Raw genomic sequence first — 17,794 nt, 5'->3', positions numbered from 1 at the left:
CGTTTTGCTGACTCTCCATCCCACCCGGAGCTGCTCACTGGGGTGCTGCTACCCTTGTACACGGCACATACAGGGCTATAAAAAGTAGCAGACTGTGTCCTTTTAATAAATTACACCATAAATTTTACAGACTTTACCCCAGTGACTTTTTAAATCTCGCTTAGGTTATGCAACATCATCTTGCAATAGGAAACATCTTTCAAGTGTTTAGGTTAGAGGAGCAGAATCTAATCCACTCGAGATATTTTAGAGTGCAATAAATAAATAAAATGTACCCCCTCTTCAGGATGAAATATGACACACACAGAAGGGAGACAAGCAGCTTTGATAGCTGATGATAAGGGTCAGTATTTCATTTTCATTTTGTTCAGCATCTGGTTTTTGTCCTAAAAATCTAATATCTGTGACACTGACAAATTAACTTAAAATACATGAAATGCTGGAAGAGCTGTTTCGCCCTGAAATCTTCTCATCCAAGAATTAGGAAGGAAAAAGAATCAGGTTTTTTCAATAGTGATACAAAAATCCCACCCAGAAACTTCCAGTAAACATCAGTGCCCAAGACATGAAGATGAGAAATCAAAACCTTGTTCAAGGTGTTTTTCTGCCCTCCTTTTTTAGTGACACTGCTGGTGACTATCAACCAAAAAATGAACAGTTTCTCCTGCCAATATGATGATAAATTCGGGGCTCTGGATAAACCTATCCTGCCTTGTCCAAATGTCCACAGTGGTACTGGAAAGCCTTGGTCTCCACCACAGAGAAAGAGGCATTTGTGCTGACTCCAGAGGCAGCTGGAAAACTCATCAGCCCCTGGAAACCCATGGCAAGGAAGGCACTGCACTGAGAGGAATAATTATGAATTATCACAGTAAAAATGATTGGCAGATCCAGAGCAGCGTTAACACCAGGGTTTGTAAACAGAGGAGGTCAAATCTGAATCTGAGAAAAGCAGGAGGTGCCCCATTAAGACCAATCCTGAATTTGGCCATGGTTCTTGAGCTTTGGAGAGGGAAGCACAAGCTCTTCAGCCACTCAGGAGTGAACACCTCTATTTTTGTGACTTCCAGCCCAACCTTGTTTTCCATCCTACTGCAGCTTCACAGTCAAGGTTTCTGGGCATGTGTCCCGAGACAAGGGGATGCTAATTCATATTTAGTATTGGAAGGAGGGAGGAAAAGCTGGTTCTTAAACACCACTGCCCACACAAATCCACGTGTGTGAGTTCCTCCCCACTGTGATCATGGCACCACCACAGCCTTCCAGGGTTTTTCCATGTTTTTCGTAGGTTTTGACCATTATCAACAATAATATTTATAAAATTATGTCATTGCCAAGGGGTTTTCCTGTAATTTAATGAATGCAGTAAAGCAATTTTTTTTTCCAACTAGAAATGAAGAGTGAAAGCTTTGCTTTAGGAAGATACAACACCTGAGTGTCAGCAGAAGACAAGGTTGCTTCCATCATAAAATCTAAGAGCCACAAACAAATCAAGATAAACCCTTGAAAAGTCAAGACAACTGGAGAATTTGCCACTAGTGGGGAATGGAGAAGCCCAAAAATGAGAGGGACACTGAAAATGAGCCACATCTCCCATGTGGGTGAGCTCTGCCTGCTCCCAGCCAGCGCACAAAGGGACCATCCAAACTGGCTCTGAAGACCCTACAAAGAGCAACAGAAGAGCTGGGATGGGAAAGGGAACCTCAGAGGCTCCGTGGATGTTCCAGTTCCCTGGTCACACACCAAAACTGCGAGCTGTGCTGAGATAAACCCAGCTCAAACCAGCGCCGTGTTCTGAAGAGCTCTCAAGCTTTCAGCAACGACCCTGGGTTTTGTGTTTTTTTTTGTTTTTCTTTAGCAGAGAAAGAGGCCTCACCTGGGGCTGTAAATGTGGCCCTTGACATGGCAGCGTTTATCCTGATTTGGGAGGATCCATTAATTTCATAAGTTTTTGTTTATCTTGAGAGTGAGCTCAGGGCTCCCTTTGAGTCCCACCCTGGGCTCTTGACTGTCCTTTCTGTGTGCTGCACACAGTAGTTGGACATGGTCTGGAGACCTCTGGAGTTGTTATTTTTCATCAGGAAGATGGCTTTTAGCTGCAGGGGTAAACCTCACTCCATGCTGGGCAAATGTTGGGTGGAAAAATATTTCACAATAGGAAACAAGTTGGAATAAGTCAGAAAAGAGGAAGTCAACCAATCCACAGTGCTGTTTGGGATAGGTGTAATATTTCAAAGTTCCCTGTTTTGAAATTATTAGACCACCAAAAAAGTGAAAGGCTGCCAAAAATTACTGTAAAAGGTAATAATTGTTAATAACTTGGCATCTGCTTGCTCATTTGAGCTGCATGGGTTTGGCATTCATTAAAGACAACATTGTAAGCAAATAAAGGAGCAACTGCCTGGCACATAACATTTTTAACCACATCATAACTAAATATTAAATGTGAGGTTTTAATTCAATTTATAGTTTAAATAAGGATCTTTGCAGTAACTTTAAGGGAAAAAAATAAGAGTCAACCCCATAAACAGTGAGTCATAAGAAGATTTTAAATAAATAATTGCAGTGTCCTTGACCTTGAAATGACCCTTTTTCTGAATTAGCACAGGAATTTAATTAAAGCTTCAAGAAAAGCTTTCATTTTAGATTTGAGTTACCAAATATTTAGAGATCCAGTGCCCAGGCAAGCCAATGGAAACATTCCTGCTCATTTCAGTGAGCTTTGGATCAGGCCCCGCACAGCTTTGGGTATCTCATTTCACAGGATGGCCCCAAGGTCACTGCAGGAGAAAATGTTCTCCCTTAACCCAACGTTATCTGAGGTCGCTCTTCCCAGGGATCCAGAGCAGCTGCACAGCATGGACAGGGCAGGGAGGAGCCACCTCTGTGCTTTGCCATCTCTCTGCAGCCGTTTCAGGTGATTGCACAGAGCTCTGAGGGCTCTCTCTGTCCTTTCCAACAGGTGGGAACAGACCATTAACAAAAAATCTCTGTCCTCACCCAGTGCCAGTGGTGCAGCACAGTCCTGCCAGCTTCTGCTTCCCTTCTCTTTCCAGCAGAGCTGCAGGAGTCACAGCTCCAGCGTGTTAGAGACTCATCCAGAGGTCACTGAAGTCAGGGGACACCTTTTCTATTGACTTCAATGGGCTTCAGACCAGGCTCTTACTCACCACTAACGAGTCAGCATTTACCAGAAGTGATATCCAGCAATTTCCTGTTCCCACTAGAGGCTAAGTGGTGATAGCTGGGGTGTCATCCAGTGGTTACATTTGGTGTTTCTGACCTCTAAATGAGCTTCTCTATCCCATTCCTGCATATCCAGTGCTTCTCGACTCCGGATGCAGCAGAGAGGGGAGCAGGCTGCAAGGAGTGCAGCTCTCCTTTCTCCCCTCCTTCTTGTTGAGATCTTAAGCAGAAGATAATTTTTATGGGTCTTCAAATAAAAAAAAATTAAATAAAATAATAATAATAAATTTAATAATAATTTTTTTAAACCATTCTAAGGTGCTAATGAAACTCCTGCCCTCTTTCTCAAGTCAGGTTCACAACAAAGAGGGTGGCAATTTTGCTTGAATCAGGAGAAAATGAGGACAAACTGGAAAAGAAGCCCTCAGTCCCGGCACACAGTCAACAGTGTCATCTTTCAAAAGAAATTTCTGCACGCTCAGAAGGATCAATGTCTTCTTATTTTGGTTCAACAGAGGCTTGGTTTATTACACAGCTTTTGTTTTTATTAGTGAAATGCACTAAACTGTTTTCTCAAGACTTGCCAAACAGTTTAAAATGTAATACCATTAAATTTGAGGTCCTACTGGGAAAAGTAATGCAAACTTAATTAAAGTTAACCAGAGTTTTCTCTCTGTGCAGCCCCGTGTTTCTCTGTGCTGGAGCTTGCTCCTAAAGCATTTGTTTGCTCAGAGCAGGGCAGTGCTCAGGCTGGAAAGGGTGGTGGGACTGCCAGGGTGGGAGAGGGTGAGGAGAGAAGGGAGGAACGAGCAGCAGGAATAGCTGGGGATACAAAAAAATAACAAAACCCAAAGACTGTTTTCTTCCTCTGGTGTAAAACACTTCAGTTTTCATCCTAAGCTTGATTGCAACCCCACAGCTTTCTTGGGATGGGGTCTGGAACACAGTGTGGTGTCTCCAAGCGGGGGTGAAGGCTCCAACTCCAGCAAACAGCTACAGGGGTCAGACATCAATCTCTGCAATGTAATCTCTGCAATGTAATCTCTGTAATATTTCTTTTGTGGCTTCTCACTGTTTCTACCTGTTTATCCCCAGCTCTGTGGGATGGCTCCTCTGCATGTGGCAGGAGCCTGGCAGGGATTGAGGGCTCCAAAGGGAAGGATGAGCTTTGCCTGCAAGAGCTGTGACCCTGCACCCTCAGTTCCTGAGCACGGGGAGGTGAAACTCTGATTGCAGCTCCACGTATCGAGTCTGAAACAAATCTTGTATCCTGGCTCCTTATAAAACATTCTATTTTCCCTGTTGTCTTGGGAAAAGGGTGAGAACATGGCCCCTGATGCTTGGCTTGGTGCCCACATGGGTAATTGGATATTTTGCCCATCAAATATTTGCCTGGCGGTTTGTGCTGGATTCTTGTTCTGAGACTTGCTTAAAAATTTGGGGGCTACACCCCGGAGCTGGAGCATTTGAGTGGAGCATGCAAATTAAAAACAAGTGTTAAATTTCTTTAGAGATTAATTTTGATCTGGAAACGGCCAGATTACAGAAAAAGGTCCTCTAAATGCCATCTTTTTGGCATCTGTTGGTTAGAAGAGGCTGGAAATTTGGCAGTAGCATCAAGCCATGCAATGGGATTAGGAAGCAAATCCAACTGACTGGTCCAAAATTCCAGGATGGCACTCTCCACCATGGCTGGGATGGGCTGGGAAACACTAATAAAAGACTCTGGGAATGTGAAAGTTATTTTGCCATAAGTTTTTTCTGGGGTTTTACCTCATCCTGGTCCTCCGTCTATTTTTAGTCTACTGAGCAAAGCTTATTTCTGCCTCAGGCATTGTAATGCACTTTCTGTAGCCTGAACGAGTTTATTACACACAGTGTTGTGAGCAGCACTGGCAAGAGAGGTGAAGTTTCCATAATAAATTAATTTTTTAAAAAGAAAACTTTTAGTGATTGTCTTCATCATCAGCCTCAGGGATGAGTTTCCAGGCCATACATCTTGCAAAGCAACAGGTAGAGATGGATGTGTAAATGGAAAGTTTAATCTTTGAGTTGTTGGATCAGAATTCAGCTGCTCAAGTCAGAAAAAATGAAGCTTTCTTGTGATCTATTTGTCCAGTTAGAATTCCATGAATTTTGAATAGCATATTTAAACTTTTATTTTAAACTTAGTAGGTGTAATTAATTATTTACCTTAAGCTAGAAGTATGCAGGACATAAACAAACAAAAATGGACATTACATTGAGCAATGGAATGATTCACTGTGGGTTAAATATCACCTTCTAATTTTTATAGAACATTTTTTATTGTTTCCCATTTATACCAGATATCTGTAATAGCTCTGACCAGTAATTTCCTATTCATCACCTTTTCTCAGCTAAAATGTGGAGCTCTGATAGTGTGCATGATATTCCGTTTACAAAGAGTCTGGAATGTTGTAGTGCAGAAGAGCTCTGCTGCTACTGAGATGGTTTTTTTCCTTGATCAGATGAAAAGTAAAATGATGTGGCCTCAGACCACTCATTTAGTCTGTTCTTTCTCTGGCAAATTTTAAATTAACTTCACTTTCCCTGAAGGTGGGGACAGAGATTGGTTTCAGGTCTGCCTGTGAAGCACCAAAAGCTTTCAAAATGAGGATGTAAATAAGGATGAAATATTTATGTAGGCAGAAAATATTCTTGGATTAAATTCTTGTGGAGGAGAGAGGTAGTTCATGAGACTTTTTTTTTTCCTTGCTGCCACCTCATGGAAACCTGGAGCATCAGCATTGGCGACTTGTTTTTGTTTTCCCTCCCACAGCACTTTGACACGAGCCCTGTGGAGATCACCACCGTGCTGATAAGAGGACAAGAATAGCATTCTGGTCCTTGGGGAATTAATTTGTTTCCTAAAATCTGCCCTGGTTGTGAAGCTCTCACTTTCCCTCCTGTCCAAGCCTGGGGGACCCCAGAGGTGGCCAGGCATGGAATGCCACACGTGCAGGGGCACTTCCTGACCAGAAACAAACCCTGGGACATCTCTTTCTTTCCACTACCCCTGGAGAACAACAATTTTTTGGGAGCAAACTACGCCTACATGGAAAGTTCCCATTTCCTCCTCAAAATAACAAAAAATAAAAACCAAAAAAAACCCAAAACAAATCCCAAAAAATAAGGCTCTTGTCTCCTCTGTTGCACGGCCGGGGCAGGTTCTCGCTTGCGCGATTCCATGGCCCTCGCCTTGGCTGCCTGCCCAAAACTCCCGTCTGTTTTCCAGACAGGAAATATGAATCAAAATAACATGACATAAAAACAGTAATTAGCTTTTGTGTGTGAGGCTGCTAAGGCCTTAATGAGGAACAGGCTTGTAATAAAACTCTTGGCTACTCTCTCCCAAATTCGCTCTGTCGCTCGCTCCCCTTTTCAGTTCATCATTTATTTTCTTGCAGGGAGAAGTGAGGAGGGAAGGAGACACTATCTGTAAATTGATCCTCCCCACCCTTGTTAAATTATCAGGGAGTCTATAAATGTTTTGGCAGGTTTTTTTCCCATTTGTTTTGGGCTATTTCTGTCCCACCCACAATGCTCATCTTTCCCAGTCATCATCCTTTGCTGCCTTTCAGGGCATCTTAAGAGCTGTGGCTTGAGCAATAGCTGAGGTTTGAATGAAAGTGGGGGATCCTACAGGTCACCTGAGGCTGGGACATGCTTCCAAGGATATTTTCTGGATACTAGCTCCATCAAGCCACCCAGGGCAGTTGTGGTGTCTCTGAGCATCTTTGTGCCTTTGAGAGAGAGAAGGAAGTTGTGGAGCAGCAGGGTCACCACGAGGCCAAGGGAGATGGGCTGGTACCAAGGGTCACTTTTGCAACCTTTAAGCAAATAACTGTGATCTCACAAGGAAAATATTAAATTTCTGCAGGAAGAAGCTTCAGGCCACAGTAAACTTCTCTCAGACCTGGCATTATGTGGCCTCAGACTGACATGTGAAGCCAGAGCTGTGCTGCACGTGCTGTGAGAGCTCCAAGGTGAGCAGAAGTGTAAACTCCTGGGATTTTCTGCATAAACTCCTGGGATTTTCTTCATCAAGACAAGTTTGCTCACAAAGAGCTGCGTCCCCTTTCCAGACAGATGTATTAGTGACAAGTGACATGATGTTATAGTTCTGCTGGAACTGAGGACCACCAAATACCCCACTGGTCTTGGCCCAAAGCATAAACCCTACTTTGACGCCGCTTTTCCTGATAAAACCATAAAAAGTCTCTTTGTGTAGACCGTAATAATTTTCCTCTCCATGTCTCTGCATGTTTATAGGCTGTCCACTGATTTTTCTGAGTTGTAATTTAAAGTCCCTTTGTGGTCAGTGCATTCAGAGCTGCAGATCAGAGGTGAAATCCACAGATTGCAAAGGATTTTATCAATGAATGGTAACATTTCTCCAGGATCTGTCATCATCCATGCCCATAACTCCCTGCTGGTAGCAGATCTAATGGGTTTATCAAGTGAGAGGAAAGAAAGAGGTTGTGTCTCTCTGCTTCCAGAGCCTCTGCCCTCATTTCCCACCTCTCTATGGGCACAGCGTGGAAAGACCTGGTGGGAGTGTTTGGAGAGACAATCCATGAAAGTCTTCTATGAAACCAGCCATGGATCTTCCTGGAAAGCTTTCTGGTGAGATTTACGTCATGCCAGTGCCCTGAAAGTGGTGTTCACTGATTCATTAACAACTCTAGCAACACCTTGGCTGCTTATGGGTATTTTTCCATTGCTTGGTGCTCTAAATCACAGCTGGGAAAGCCCAGAGGTGCTGCTGGAGTCAGGGAAAATAAATTCTGGGAGACCTCAGAATGTGGTGCAGTTTTTAACTCCAAGCGCTGCTGTCCATGATAACATCAGATTAGAGGTAGCAGGAAAAAAAAGAAATTTTCCCTGGCAATTTTTCAATGGAAAATGCCATCCACTTGAAATCCAGACTTCCCATCAGAGTACGTTGTTGTCAATGAGGTTTTGCTTCAGTTTTTTAAAAAAGATTTGTTTTGACTAGTTTGAAGTATTGTGTTTGGACCTTGTTGGAGTGAAATGTCTTGATTTTCTGTCCTAACTGTCTTTTCATAACAGAAGTGATTTAATTTTATGCTTTGAATAATGTATGCTAAAAAGGAAGGTATTTTGTTCTGATTTAGTTTTATCAGAACATGCTATTTTATTTCATTCCACATCAATTTTTTTTAATGTGGTTGAAGAGAAAATGTAGCTTTCAAAAGTTTTTTCTCCTGATTTGGCACTGAACCAAATTTGAAATGTCAGAATTTCGAGTGGCCTTCCAGTGAAGTACAACCCATTCCATGGCGTAAAGCAAGAAGAAAACCCACATAAAACAATCAAATTGATGTAGACATTTATTACTTGTGAGAGTTGTAAAAGCATCACATGGCTTTCTCATAAAAACTCATAAACCCTATTTACAGTCCCTGCATTATTATTCTAGTAACTAAAACCAGGGACTCTATGAAGTGCAGGAGTGTTCAGTGAATTCTCTCCCAACTCTGTTGGAAATGCAGAAAATGCTCCCTGTTTTCAGAGCAGGGGGATTGTGTTTTACATGTATTTATTTATTGTGTTTACCTCTTACACTTAGAGCTTGACCCCTGCCCAAGAGGTCAAAGCTATAATTACTTGCTTTTCATGGTAACAAATGCAGAAATTAATTCAGCAAAGTGTCCTCGTGTTTTGGGGAAAACTGGTGGTGTTTAGGTTGCATATCGGCACTCAAGAGGCTTAAATGCTTTAGAGGGAAAAGCTTATCCCTGCCTACAGTGTAGCATCCAACACTTAGAGCCTTGGGCAATGTGTGGTTGCAGGTGAAATTCATTTGAAATTATCATAAAGACGGTAACAGACATGAAAAAAAAATTTCCACAAGATTTTGGATCAAGTACAGAAATACATCCGGGGGGAGAAAAAAAGATGTACTCAGAAAGATTTGTTTGTTCTTCCATGTTCTGAGCTCAGTGAAATCAATGGGAAAGGGTCACTGCCAGGAGGGAGCTGGGTTGTTCCGTGAACCAGCACTGTTGCTATTGCAAACACATTGTCTTGGAGTGTTGTCATCCCTGGAATAAAGTGCTGGAGCTTTAGAGAGAAGCCAAAGCTTCCCTCAGAATTTCTAATGTGAAGAACCTTTGTGTTGCCTGTAAAAATGACACCCCCTCCTTCTTTAGGGGAAGTCCAAGGCCTCTCCAAAGCAGGATTAGCTGGAAATGTTTGAGGAGAAGGGAAGGGAAATGGAAGTGGAAAAGGGGAAAGGGAAAGGAAAATGGAAAGGGAAAGGGAAAGGGAAAACGAAGTCATGCTCCTCCTGCTGGCTCCTTCTATAAAACTTGGACTTTTGGAACATCCTCTTGACTGTAACTTAACTGCTGGTGATTTCTTACTTTATTTTCTCTCATTTATCATCCTTCACAGATCCAACAAGTTCATCTAAGAGTGTGAGTGAGCTTTGCTGACCAGCAGTGGAGGATCTCTGGGGAAGCCTCTCCCTCATGGGTTTCCAGTGGTGTCACTGCACTGGCTACATCCAGCTGCATCCAGCTACAGCAGCTTTTAAAAACCTTGCCATGGTTATTTTCAACTTCTTGCTTCTATACAGGACCTATACATAAGCCCAGGGCTAAAAATACTTAAATCCAGCCAATTTTTCCCTAACAGATCTGGGAACTTGCATCTGTTGTCTGAGCTCGGCCAGAAACTGATTTCCAGAGTCTGAAACTCAGCTCAGCCCAGCGTCTCAAACAAAGGAAATGTTGGAGGATGGCCCTGGGCAGTTTGGAGCTCCATCACCACTCTGCCATGGATGCAGTGAAGCTACACCCCACTGGCTCACCTCACCTGTGAGTACCTCCAAAAACAGCCTTCAGAAAGCTGATAAAATTGCTTTTCTGGCTGTTAGGAAGGGTTAAAACATCCTAGCCATGCAAAGAAAACACTTGTTTTAAAAAACCAATAAACAAATTACAGAGTTTCCTTCTCAGAGAGGAGATGCCCCTGGGACATGTGCTGCTTGCTCATCCCCTTGGGGAAATTCAAGGATATCTCTGCCATGTCCTCCTGGACCCTGAGCCTGCCCACAGCATTCCCTGCCTTGTGCACAGGCTCGGAAGACACATGGAATTAGTCTTTATGATTCAATTATTCTGCGGTAGAGCTTGGACGTGTGCAATATATCGAAAGCCTTTGGGAGACTATCAAAATTTAATAGGGAAAGTATGGCATTTTTTAAAATTTTTACTTCCAGCCCTTGCTGTCAAATGATTTGTTTGCTATTTTTATAAACAGGCTGCAGTGCCATTGAGGAGGTACAGGGACAGGAATGAGGCGGGCTGGCTAATCCAGTTTCAAAACAGAAGGATGGATGGATTAACCCCTCCAGTACCACTCACTGGGATTTCCAGATGTCCAAGGAAAACAACCAGGTCTGACTGGCAGTGCAAATCTGCCTTTCCCTGTGAGGTAATGCATTGCTTTGTATCTCAGATACCCTGGTTGCTAAGTGTGGGGTTAACTATCCATACAAATAATATTTTGGAGGTAATATTGCTGCTGGTTTGGTTCTGCTCTTGCTCTGGTCTTCTTGGAAATAACGCTGGATGTGAAGACTTTTCCCTGCTATGCCATTTCTACCTCTCCTCTACTCTCTTAACCTCCTCTTTGGCTTGTTGATCATGGAATTACTCATCCAAGTCTTCAATCTCTCCTGATTCTCCCAGGATTTTTAAGATCAGATATTTAACATTCTTCATCATTCATTTGCCAAAGTCTTGGAGCTTTGTGCCTTCCTCTTCCTCCATGTGCCTCCTACATAAAGTCCTGGTCAGGCAGCCTCCTCTGGTTCTGGATAAAGATCCAAATCTGCCCATTTAACAGCTGTTCATCAAACCAAATTTGTTCTTTTCAACCCTGCCCTTCTGAGGTCTTACTCACCTGCCACACAATAAAATTCACCTCTTTTTGCGTCCTCTCCCTCAGGGTCCCATTTTCCCCTCTCTTTGCAGCTCCTCTGTCAGCACCTGCCACCTTGAAGTTGTCTTTTAAGCAGCTTTGATTTCAGAGCTCTTGTTCTACCTATTTAGACCTTCTGCACCAAACATCTGGCAGGGACAACGTGCAAGCCAGGATTTTATTTCACACTGAGAGATCCAGAAATCCACCTCCTCACTACTTCAGGAATTTTTCCTTTGAAAAAAGCACAAGTCCTCCTTTCCTCCCTCTCTTGACAGCTTCTCTTTTGTGCTGTGGGACAAGTGGTATTCCTCAGCTAAACACTCAGCACTTCCTCCTTTTCCCTCTTATTCCATTCAGCTCCTAAGGAATTTGCTACACACTTCCTTTTGGAGGTCCAAAAGCTACACAGTACTAATGTAGCGTTGAACTCGTCATGGGTTGGCAGCAGTGAAATGCCTCTCAGTATTCCTTGGGTTTCACTGGCTGCTTCAGCACCACCTGCTCCCCAACCCTGCCCCTCTCAGACACCACGATTTATTTTTGTACTAATGGCAAAATACACTGAAAAATAAATGGTGTGCTCTTCGTCTTCAGTTATTTCCTCGAGGAGATGGCCCGGGAAGAGAGCTCTGAGTGGATCTTTACCTATGAATGACTGCAAAGAGTCTGCAGCTCCCACTGCCAATCCCAGTGTGGAAAGAGGAGGGGGATGTGGGGTGTTCTACAGAAACCTTGACGTCTGCATCTGCCTTTGATTCAAGGAAAGGGCAAAAAGGAGCAATATCACTTTACACAGACAGGAGACGGTTCCAAACCATGTTACATTTTGTACAATAATGGTTTTGAAAGATGACTCATTCGAGCTTGTCAAATTAGCCATTACATTTGCATAGCTCCTGTGGGAGCCGTTTCAGTGAGCACAGAAACCTAAAAAACAACTCACACACATGGAAAGAGACAGAAATTCCTTTTATCCTCAGCGCTTCTTCTCCCATCAGAGAGGCAAAGGGACAGGCAGTAAAACACCTCTCCCAAACATCTCCTTCCTTGGAGCACACTGGAGATTGGAAAACATTTTGGCAAAGTTCATTTCATGTCACATGTGTGTAATTAAAAAGCACTTTTCTGACGAGGAAGAAGTTTGGTGAGGACACAGGTGCTGACCCCCCAGTCACTCCAACACTTGTCCAATATTCCTGATGCATCCAAGCCATTGCATCCATTCTTGGCACTGTGGCTGCAGGATCTGCAATCAGTCTCCACACTCTGCTCCCCAGTGAACCACAGCTCTCTGCCAAGGCTGATCTTGAAGTGTTTGGGGCTTTCTAAAGCCAGACTTCTCTGTAATCCTGTGTTCCTGTTAACCTCTTCATTCAAGCATCCTTGGAATGATGAGAAAGCTGTTCCTAAGAAAGATTACCAACTGATGAGGATTGGGCCACAGGAAAGGCAGACTTGAAGGGAAACAAGAGGGTGTTGAACTGAGTTCTTTCACTCAAATCTGAACATTAACACGTAGCTCCAAATCAGTTCTTTGCACAAATGCCTGAGTTTCTGCCTCGGAAAGATGATTTTGGCATCATTCCTGCACACATGTGGTGTGATGACCCCAAGGAACACTCACCTACTCTGCATTGAGTTTCCTGGGATGAGATGGGGCTGGATGTGATGCCCTCAGCCATAAAGACTCAGCTTTGCTGGAACTCAGCTCCAAGGTAGATGAGATGCTTGGCATGAAGGCTTTGCCTCTTGCTATCTGCACATCCTGCCACACGAGACTTAGCTCTGAAGTCCATGTTCCAAACCTGTTCTAATTATCTTCATTTCCCCTCCTACAGCAACCTGAGTCTCAGTACAAGCAGCAGGCAGAAGAAACAGAATTTTTTCATCATGTCTTGGCATCTGTCTCTCTTTTTCTCTTGTTCCCAATCTCAGTTCTTGTAGCTGGGTTGTGTTCGGGTTTTTTTTTTCTTTCCCCTTCTTTTTTTCATTTCAACCATGACTTGAAAAGATTAAATCCTGACGTTACTACTTAGGAAAAGGGACCTCTGCCAACAGGGTGTCCTGATGGGGAGGAGCAGTCTGAGACTGAAGGGCTTTGAAACAACAGCATTAACATGTGGGGATTGCATTGCAGTTAAATTTTTTCCTAAAAATACCAGGGGCTGGATTGTCTCTCCCTCATTCCTGTTGGATAATACTTTTGTCCATGGCTAAACCTCAGAAGGACAACTTGCAGAGCAAGGCAGCAGGTGGAGGCTGCCAGGCTGTTAAGTTTTGTAACTTTCTTATTTAATGAAAATCTTGGTCTGTTTGAGACCTTTTATAGTGCAGATTCATATTTATGTAACACATCACTCATTTTTATGTCTTTTCAGTGCGGCTGCTTTGCTTAACCTAACACAGAACAAGGCTTGACTGGTTTATGGTAGGAAATCACAGGGAAAATGGACTCTGGAAGGGAGGAACCTGTTCTGGTGGAGCAGAAATTTCTGTGTTTTAAAGAGGAGACCAAGTGGAGCAGAACTGGAGGAGACTGAGCTGCCCCAGCCACTGAGCCAAGGCAGTGATCCACCCTGCCACATCTCTACCAAGGACTCGTGGGACCACTGCTTGAAAAAGCTTTTTGGAGGAGCTCTGGCAAGTTTAGTTTATGCTGTCTGAGATCTCAGTGACCCTTCCAGCATCCTCATCTCTGTGCCAAGGCTTGCTCTCCCAGCAGCAAGTGCAGCAGGCGTTTCAGCACTGCAAGCTGCTGACTCTGGGGCAGTGCCTCTGGGTTATTCCTGGTGCAGAGTGGTTGTGATTAACCCTCTTCAGCTGTATCAGCGAGGGTCAAGTGTGAGCTGTCATGAATCTCAGCTCTTTCTGACATTCCCTGGCTTGTGCTGCTGGTGTTTAGGGGCTGTCTGGCTCCTCCATGTATTTCCAGCTCTCCTACAGATTTGTTGCCATCATGATGGGCTGCACAACTGAGCAGCCCCTGCTGCAAGAGCCAGGAGGCAAAACTGATTTAATTTGCACAGAAACCTCTCTTGCTCATATCCACCTTTATCTGCTTAAGAAAAAGGGGATCCTTTACTTCAGGTTTCCCTCTGACACCCTCTGGTTTTGCCTTAGCAGTGGAGGTTCTTTCATCTGCCCCAGAAAAGTGTGGGGAGCAGTGCAGAAGAGCTGATGGACAGTGGCAGGGTGCTGGGGAGATGCTGCAACTGCCCAGTCATTTCCATATTTCCCCCCTCTACATTCACATATAATATTTAATTGACATCTTTCCCTCTACCACAGGTCTTCCTTTTAGATACAGATCTTCAATGAAGATGATTTTTAGAAAGAAAAAAATATATAAACATGTGCTCACTGCCTGTGAGAGGGGGAAGACTCTTCAGCAAGAGTGAAAAATCCTTTTTTTTTTGTAATTTGCTATAAAATTAGTCAAAACCACTGATGACTCCCAGTGGCATAGGGGTTTATTGCAAAGGCAGAGTTTTATGCTCACCTGGCCCTGCTGCAGGTCTGTTTTTCATGTTTTATGCAGCTCTGCATCCACCACAGTCCTCACCAAACATTCCCTTTGCCCACCAGAGGAGCCATCAGCCTAATTCATGCAGTCACACTATTTAGACCTTCAGCAAGTTTTCTCAGCTATAGTCATGTACAAGGTATAAATATTTTCCTTGTGAAGCACAAACACCCTGCACCTTTCTGCATAGGCACCCTCTTGAGGAGCTCACATGAGAGCTGTTAATCAGCACCATATTTTGAGAACTGTCTCTTTTATTTATTTTTTTTTAATTTCTTAGTCTTCTTCTTCTTCCTTTTTTTTTTTTTTCCCAGAAAAACAAGCAACCTCTGCTCCTTACTCACAATTTTATTTTCACATTGCTGTTGACAAACACTATCCTGACCAGTCAGGTTGTATTAACTTCCCTGATTGGCACCATGAGTAAAGTTACAGCTTGTGTTTCATTTCCAGCCTCCTGCTCAGAATCCCAGCTCCTTCATGAAGCAGATACAGCCAGAGGAACTTGGTGGACTGTGTTTGCTTAGTGGAGACCAGGCTGCTTGACTTACCTGACACTTATTCTTTTAGTTTTCCTTCTTTTCCCTCAAAAAGTTGGGATTACAGATCACCTGACCTGAAGGAGGAAAAAGTTAAATAATAACAACAAAATACTTTTTTTCAGGAGAAGAGCTTGTCTGTATTTCAAAGAAAACAGGCATTGCAGCATCTGTGGGTTTCCTCAGACCCTGGAGAGTGCAGTGACCTTTGAGATGGATTGTGGGCCATCAGAAGCTAAATATGCTGCCTTTGGTTAGCTCGACATGAATTATGACTCTGGAATGCTGAGGTCCATGTTCCTGATATATTTAGGTATAACCAACGGTTGTAACATCAAATTAAATCAACAGATTGCTGGCTGGCAAAATGAGGGCTGAGAACTGCTGCAGGCCGCAGGGTAATGGAGTTACAGTCAGAACCTGGTCGCTCGCTTGCCCGCAGCTACAAAATCTGCAATTTTTGGGACCGTTTTCTCCAAATCCTTCCTCACTTCCCAGTAGATCTGCACAGATTTGAAATAGCACAGCCCAAAGCCCAGCAGGGACATGGGGCCATGTCCAGGCTGCTCCAAGCCCTGTCCAGCCTGGCCTTGGACACTTCCAGGGATCCAGGGGCAGCCACAGCTGCTCTGGGCAGCCTGTGCAGGGCCTCACAGGGCACAATTTCTCCCTAATATCCCATCTAAACCTGCTCTCTTTCAGTTAAACCCCTTCTCCCTTGTCCTGTCACTACACACCCTTTGAAAAAGTCTCCCCATCTTTTTTGTAGGCTCCCTGGGTCTGAGCTTGATTACAGTTTCCGAGGGCCTTTCTGATGGTTTCTGGATCTAAGGTTGATTATTATTTCAAAAATCTGTTTCATGCTCATGCCCAACATCTGCTGGGGCTGAGGTCTGCTTGGAACACATTATTTTCCTTGGATTTGTGAAGGTGCTAAAGTTTCCCTGAGCAGTTGTGACTGCAGTACCTTCCCAAGGAGCACCAGTTCTGGCCTTTCATCTTGGCAATGAATGTTCTTCCCCACACTCCTGTTCAGAAGTGTGCATGTGAGTGATTTAGTGCTTCATGTCAGCAGACCAGGATGTTGATCTTAACTATGTTTTCCCTCTCCCAAGGCATGTTAGGAGCCTCAGACAGGACTGCAGACTCCCTTTTGTTAGGTAGGGTAAAAATACAGGCTTAAAAATTGGTCTTTAGTTTCCAGTGTTATAAGTCAGATGCATTTGTTGTGTCACCTCCAACATTCACAGGTGCCATCAAAAATCCCCAAGAGCATGGAGCAGTTACAGCTGGGAATCTTCATCCCACTTTACCAGAAGTCTTCATATAGAAAAAATAAGGAAAATACCACATCTGACACAAAGAAACATCGTGCTGGAGCCATTCATTTCTCAGCAGGGGCAAAAAGGAGAAAAACACACCCAGGCTGAGTTTATCTTTCTTTCTTCCATGCACAGGCAGATCTTTGATTGTGGCAAAACAAATTCACCATGCTCAGTTCTGGCCTTTGCCAGAACAAAACTAGATTTTGGCGCCTGGGCAGCAGAAGGACAGGAATTGGGGCAGAATTTCTTGTCACAGGCAGAGCTGTGTGAGCCTGTTTGCTCTGGCAAAATGCCCTTTTATTTATGTGAACTTGCAGCCGTTTTTGGCTGCGCGGGGCCATCCCCTGGAGAGTCTCCTTCAGAGGAAATCTGTCCCAACTTTGATGAAAACTGTCATGTTGCCTCCCTCTCCAAATGCACCTTGGGTCTATGGGCCAGAAGAAAAATGCAGCCACCCACCAAAATGGTGAGAAGAAATTCACCCGCCAGAAATGAAGCGATTCAGCAATTTCTTTTTTCACACTCCACATCTCTCTGGGTTGCCCCACAAGCCAGGCAGCAGTAAAACCATTTACCAGCAAGCAGGGCTGGGGCCACCTAATCAACCATTTTTTAGAGTCATTTGGGCTTCCAGTTTGGCTGGAAAATAAGTTCTCAACAAATTCATTAAGTATTGTTACCACACAGAAGCCATAAATAAGTACTTGCTGCCGTGGCCATCTGCTGCTGAAGGTCACTGAAAAATAACTATTTCAGGAAAATGTTTAAATTCTTATTGGTAATACCTCTAACCAAAGCCAAGCCAGTAGGGAGATCATATGTTGGTTAGTGGGTGGCCTTAATGATTTTACCTTAAAAGTAATTCCAAAAATACACATATCAGGCGCTGCAGCTAATTCTGCAGCTCAATTCGACAAGTATGAATCAAAATATATCCAGCAACCAGGCAGTTATTAGTGGTGGAGCAGGAGGATTCAAAACTGCTAAAACTGCCTTGGCACAAATGCCAGTGTGGTGCCTTTTTTTGAAATCAAGGGGAAAGTTGGAATTTTGTGCCATTCCCAACATTCCCTCCTCTCAGAGGGAAAGCCAAGGAGACTGTAGGTCCCTCTGGTATTACCTGGAGTTCTTTCCCCCTTGGAAAATGCCCTTCCTTATTGCAGGGATGATATTGGGATGGAAAGATGGACACTTCCCACTGGACCAGGTTGCTCTAAACCCATCCAGCCTGGCTTTGATCTTTT

This window comes from Passer montanus, unplaced genomic scaffold (assembly GCF_014805655.1).
Source record: "Passer montanus isolate IOZ18808 unplaced genomic scaffold, ASM1480565v1 scaffold45, whole genome shotgun sequence".
In the NCBI taxonomy this organism is placed as follows: domain Eukaryota; kingdom Metazoa; phylum Chordata; class Aves; order Passeriformes; family Passeridae; genus Passer; species Passer montanus.
The sequence above is the reverse complement of the archived record's forward strand: the minus strand, read 5'-3'. Positions refer to the sequence as shown.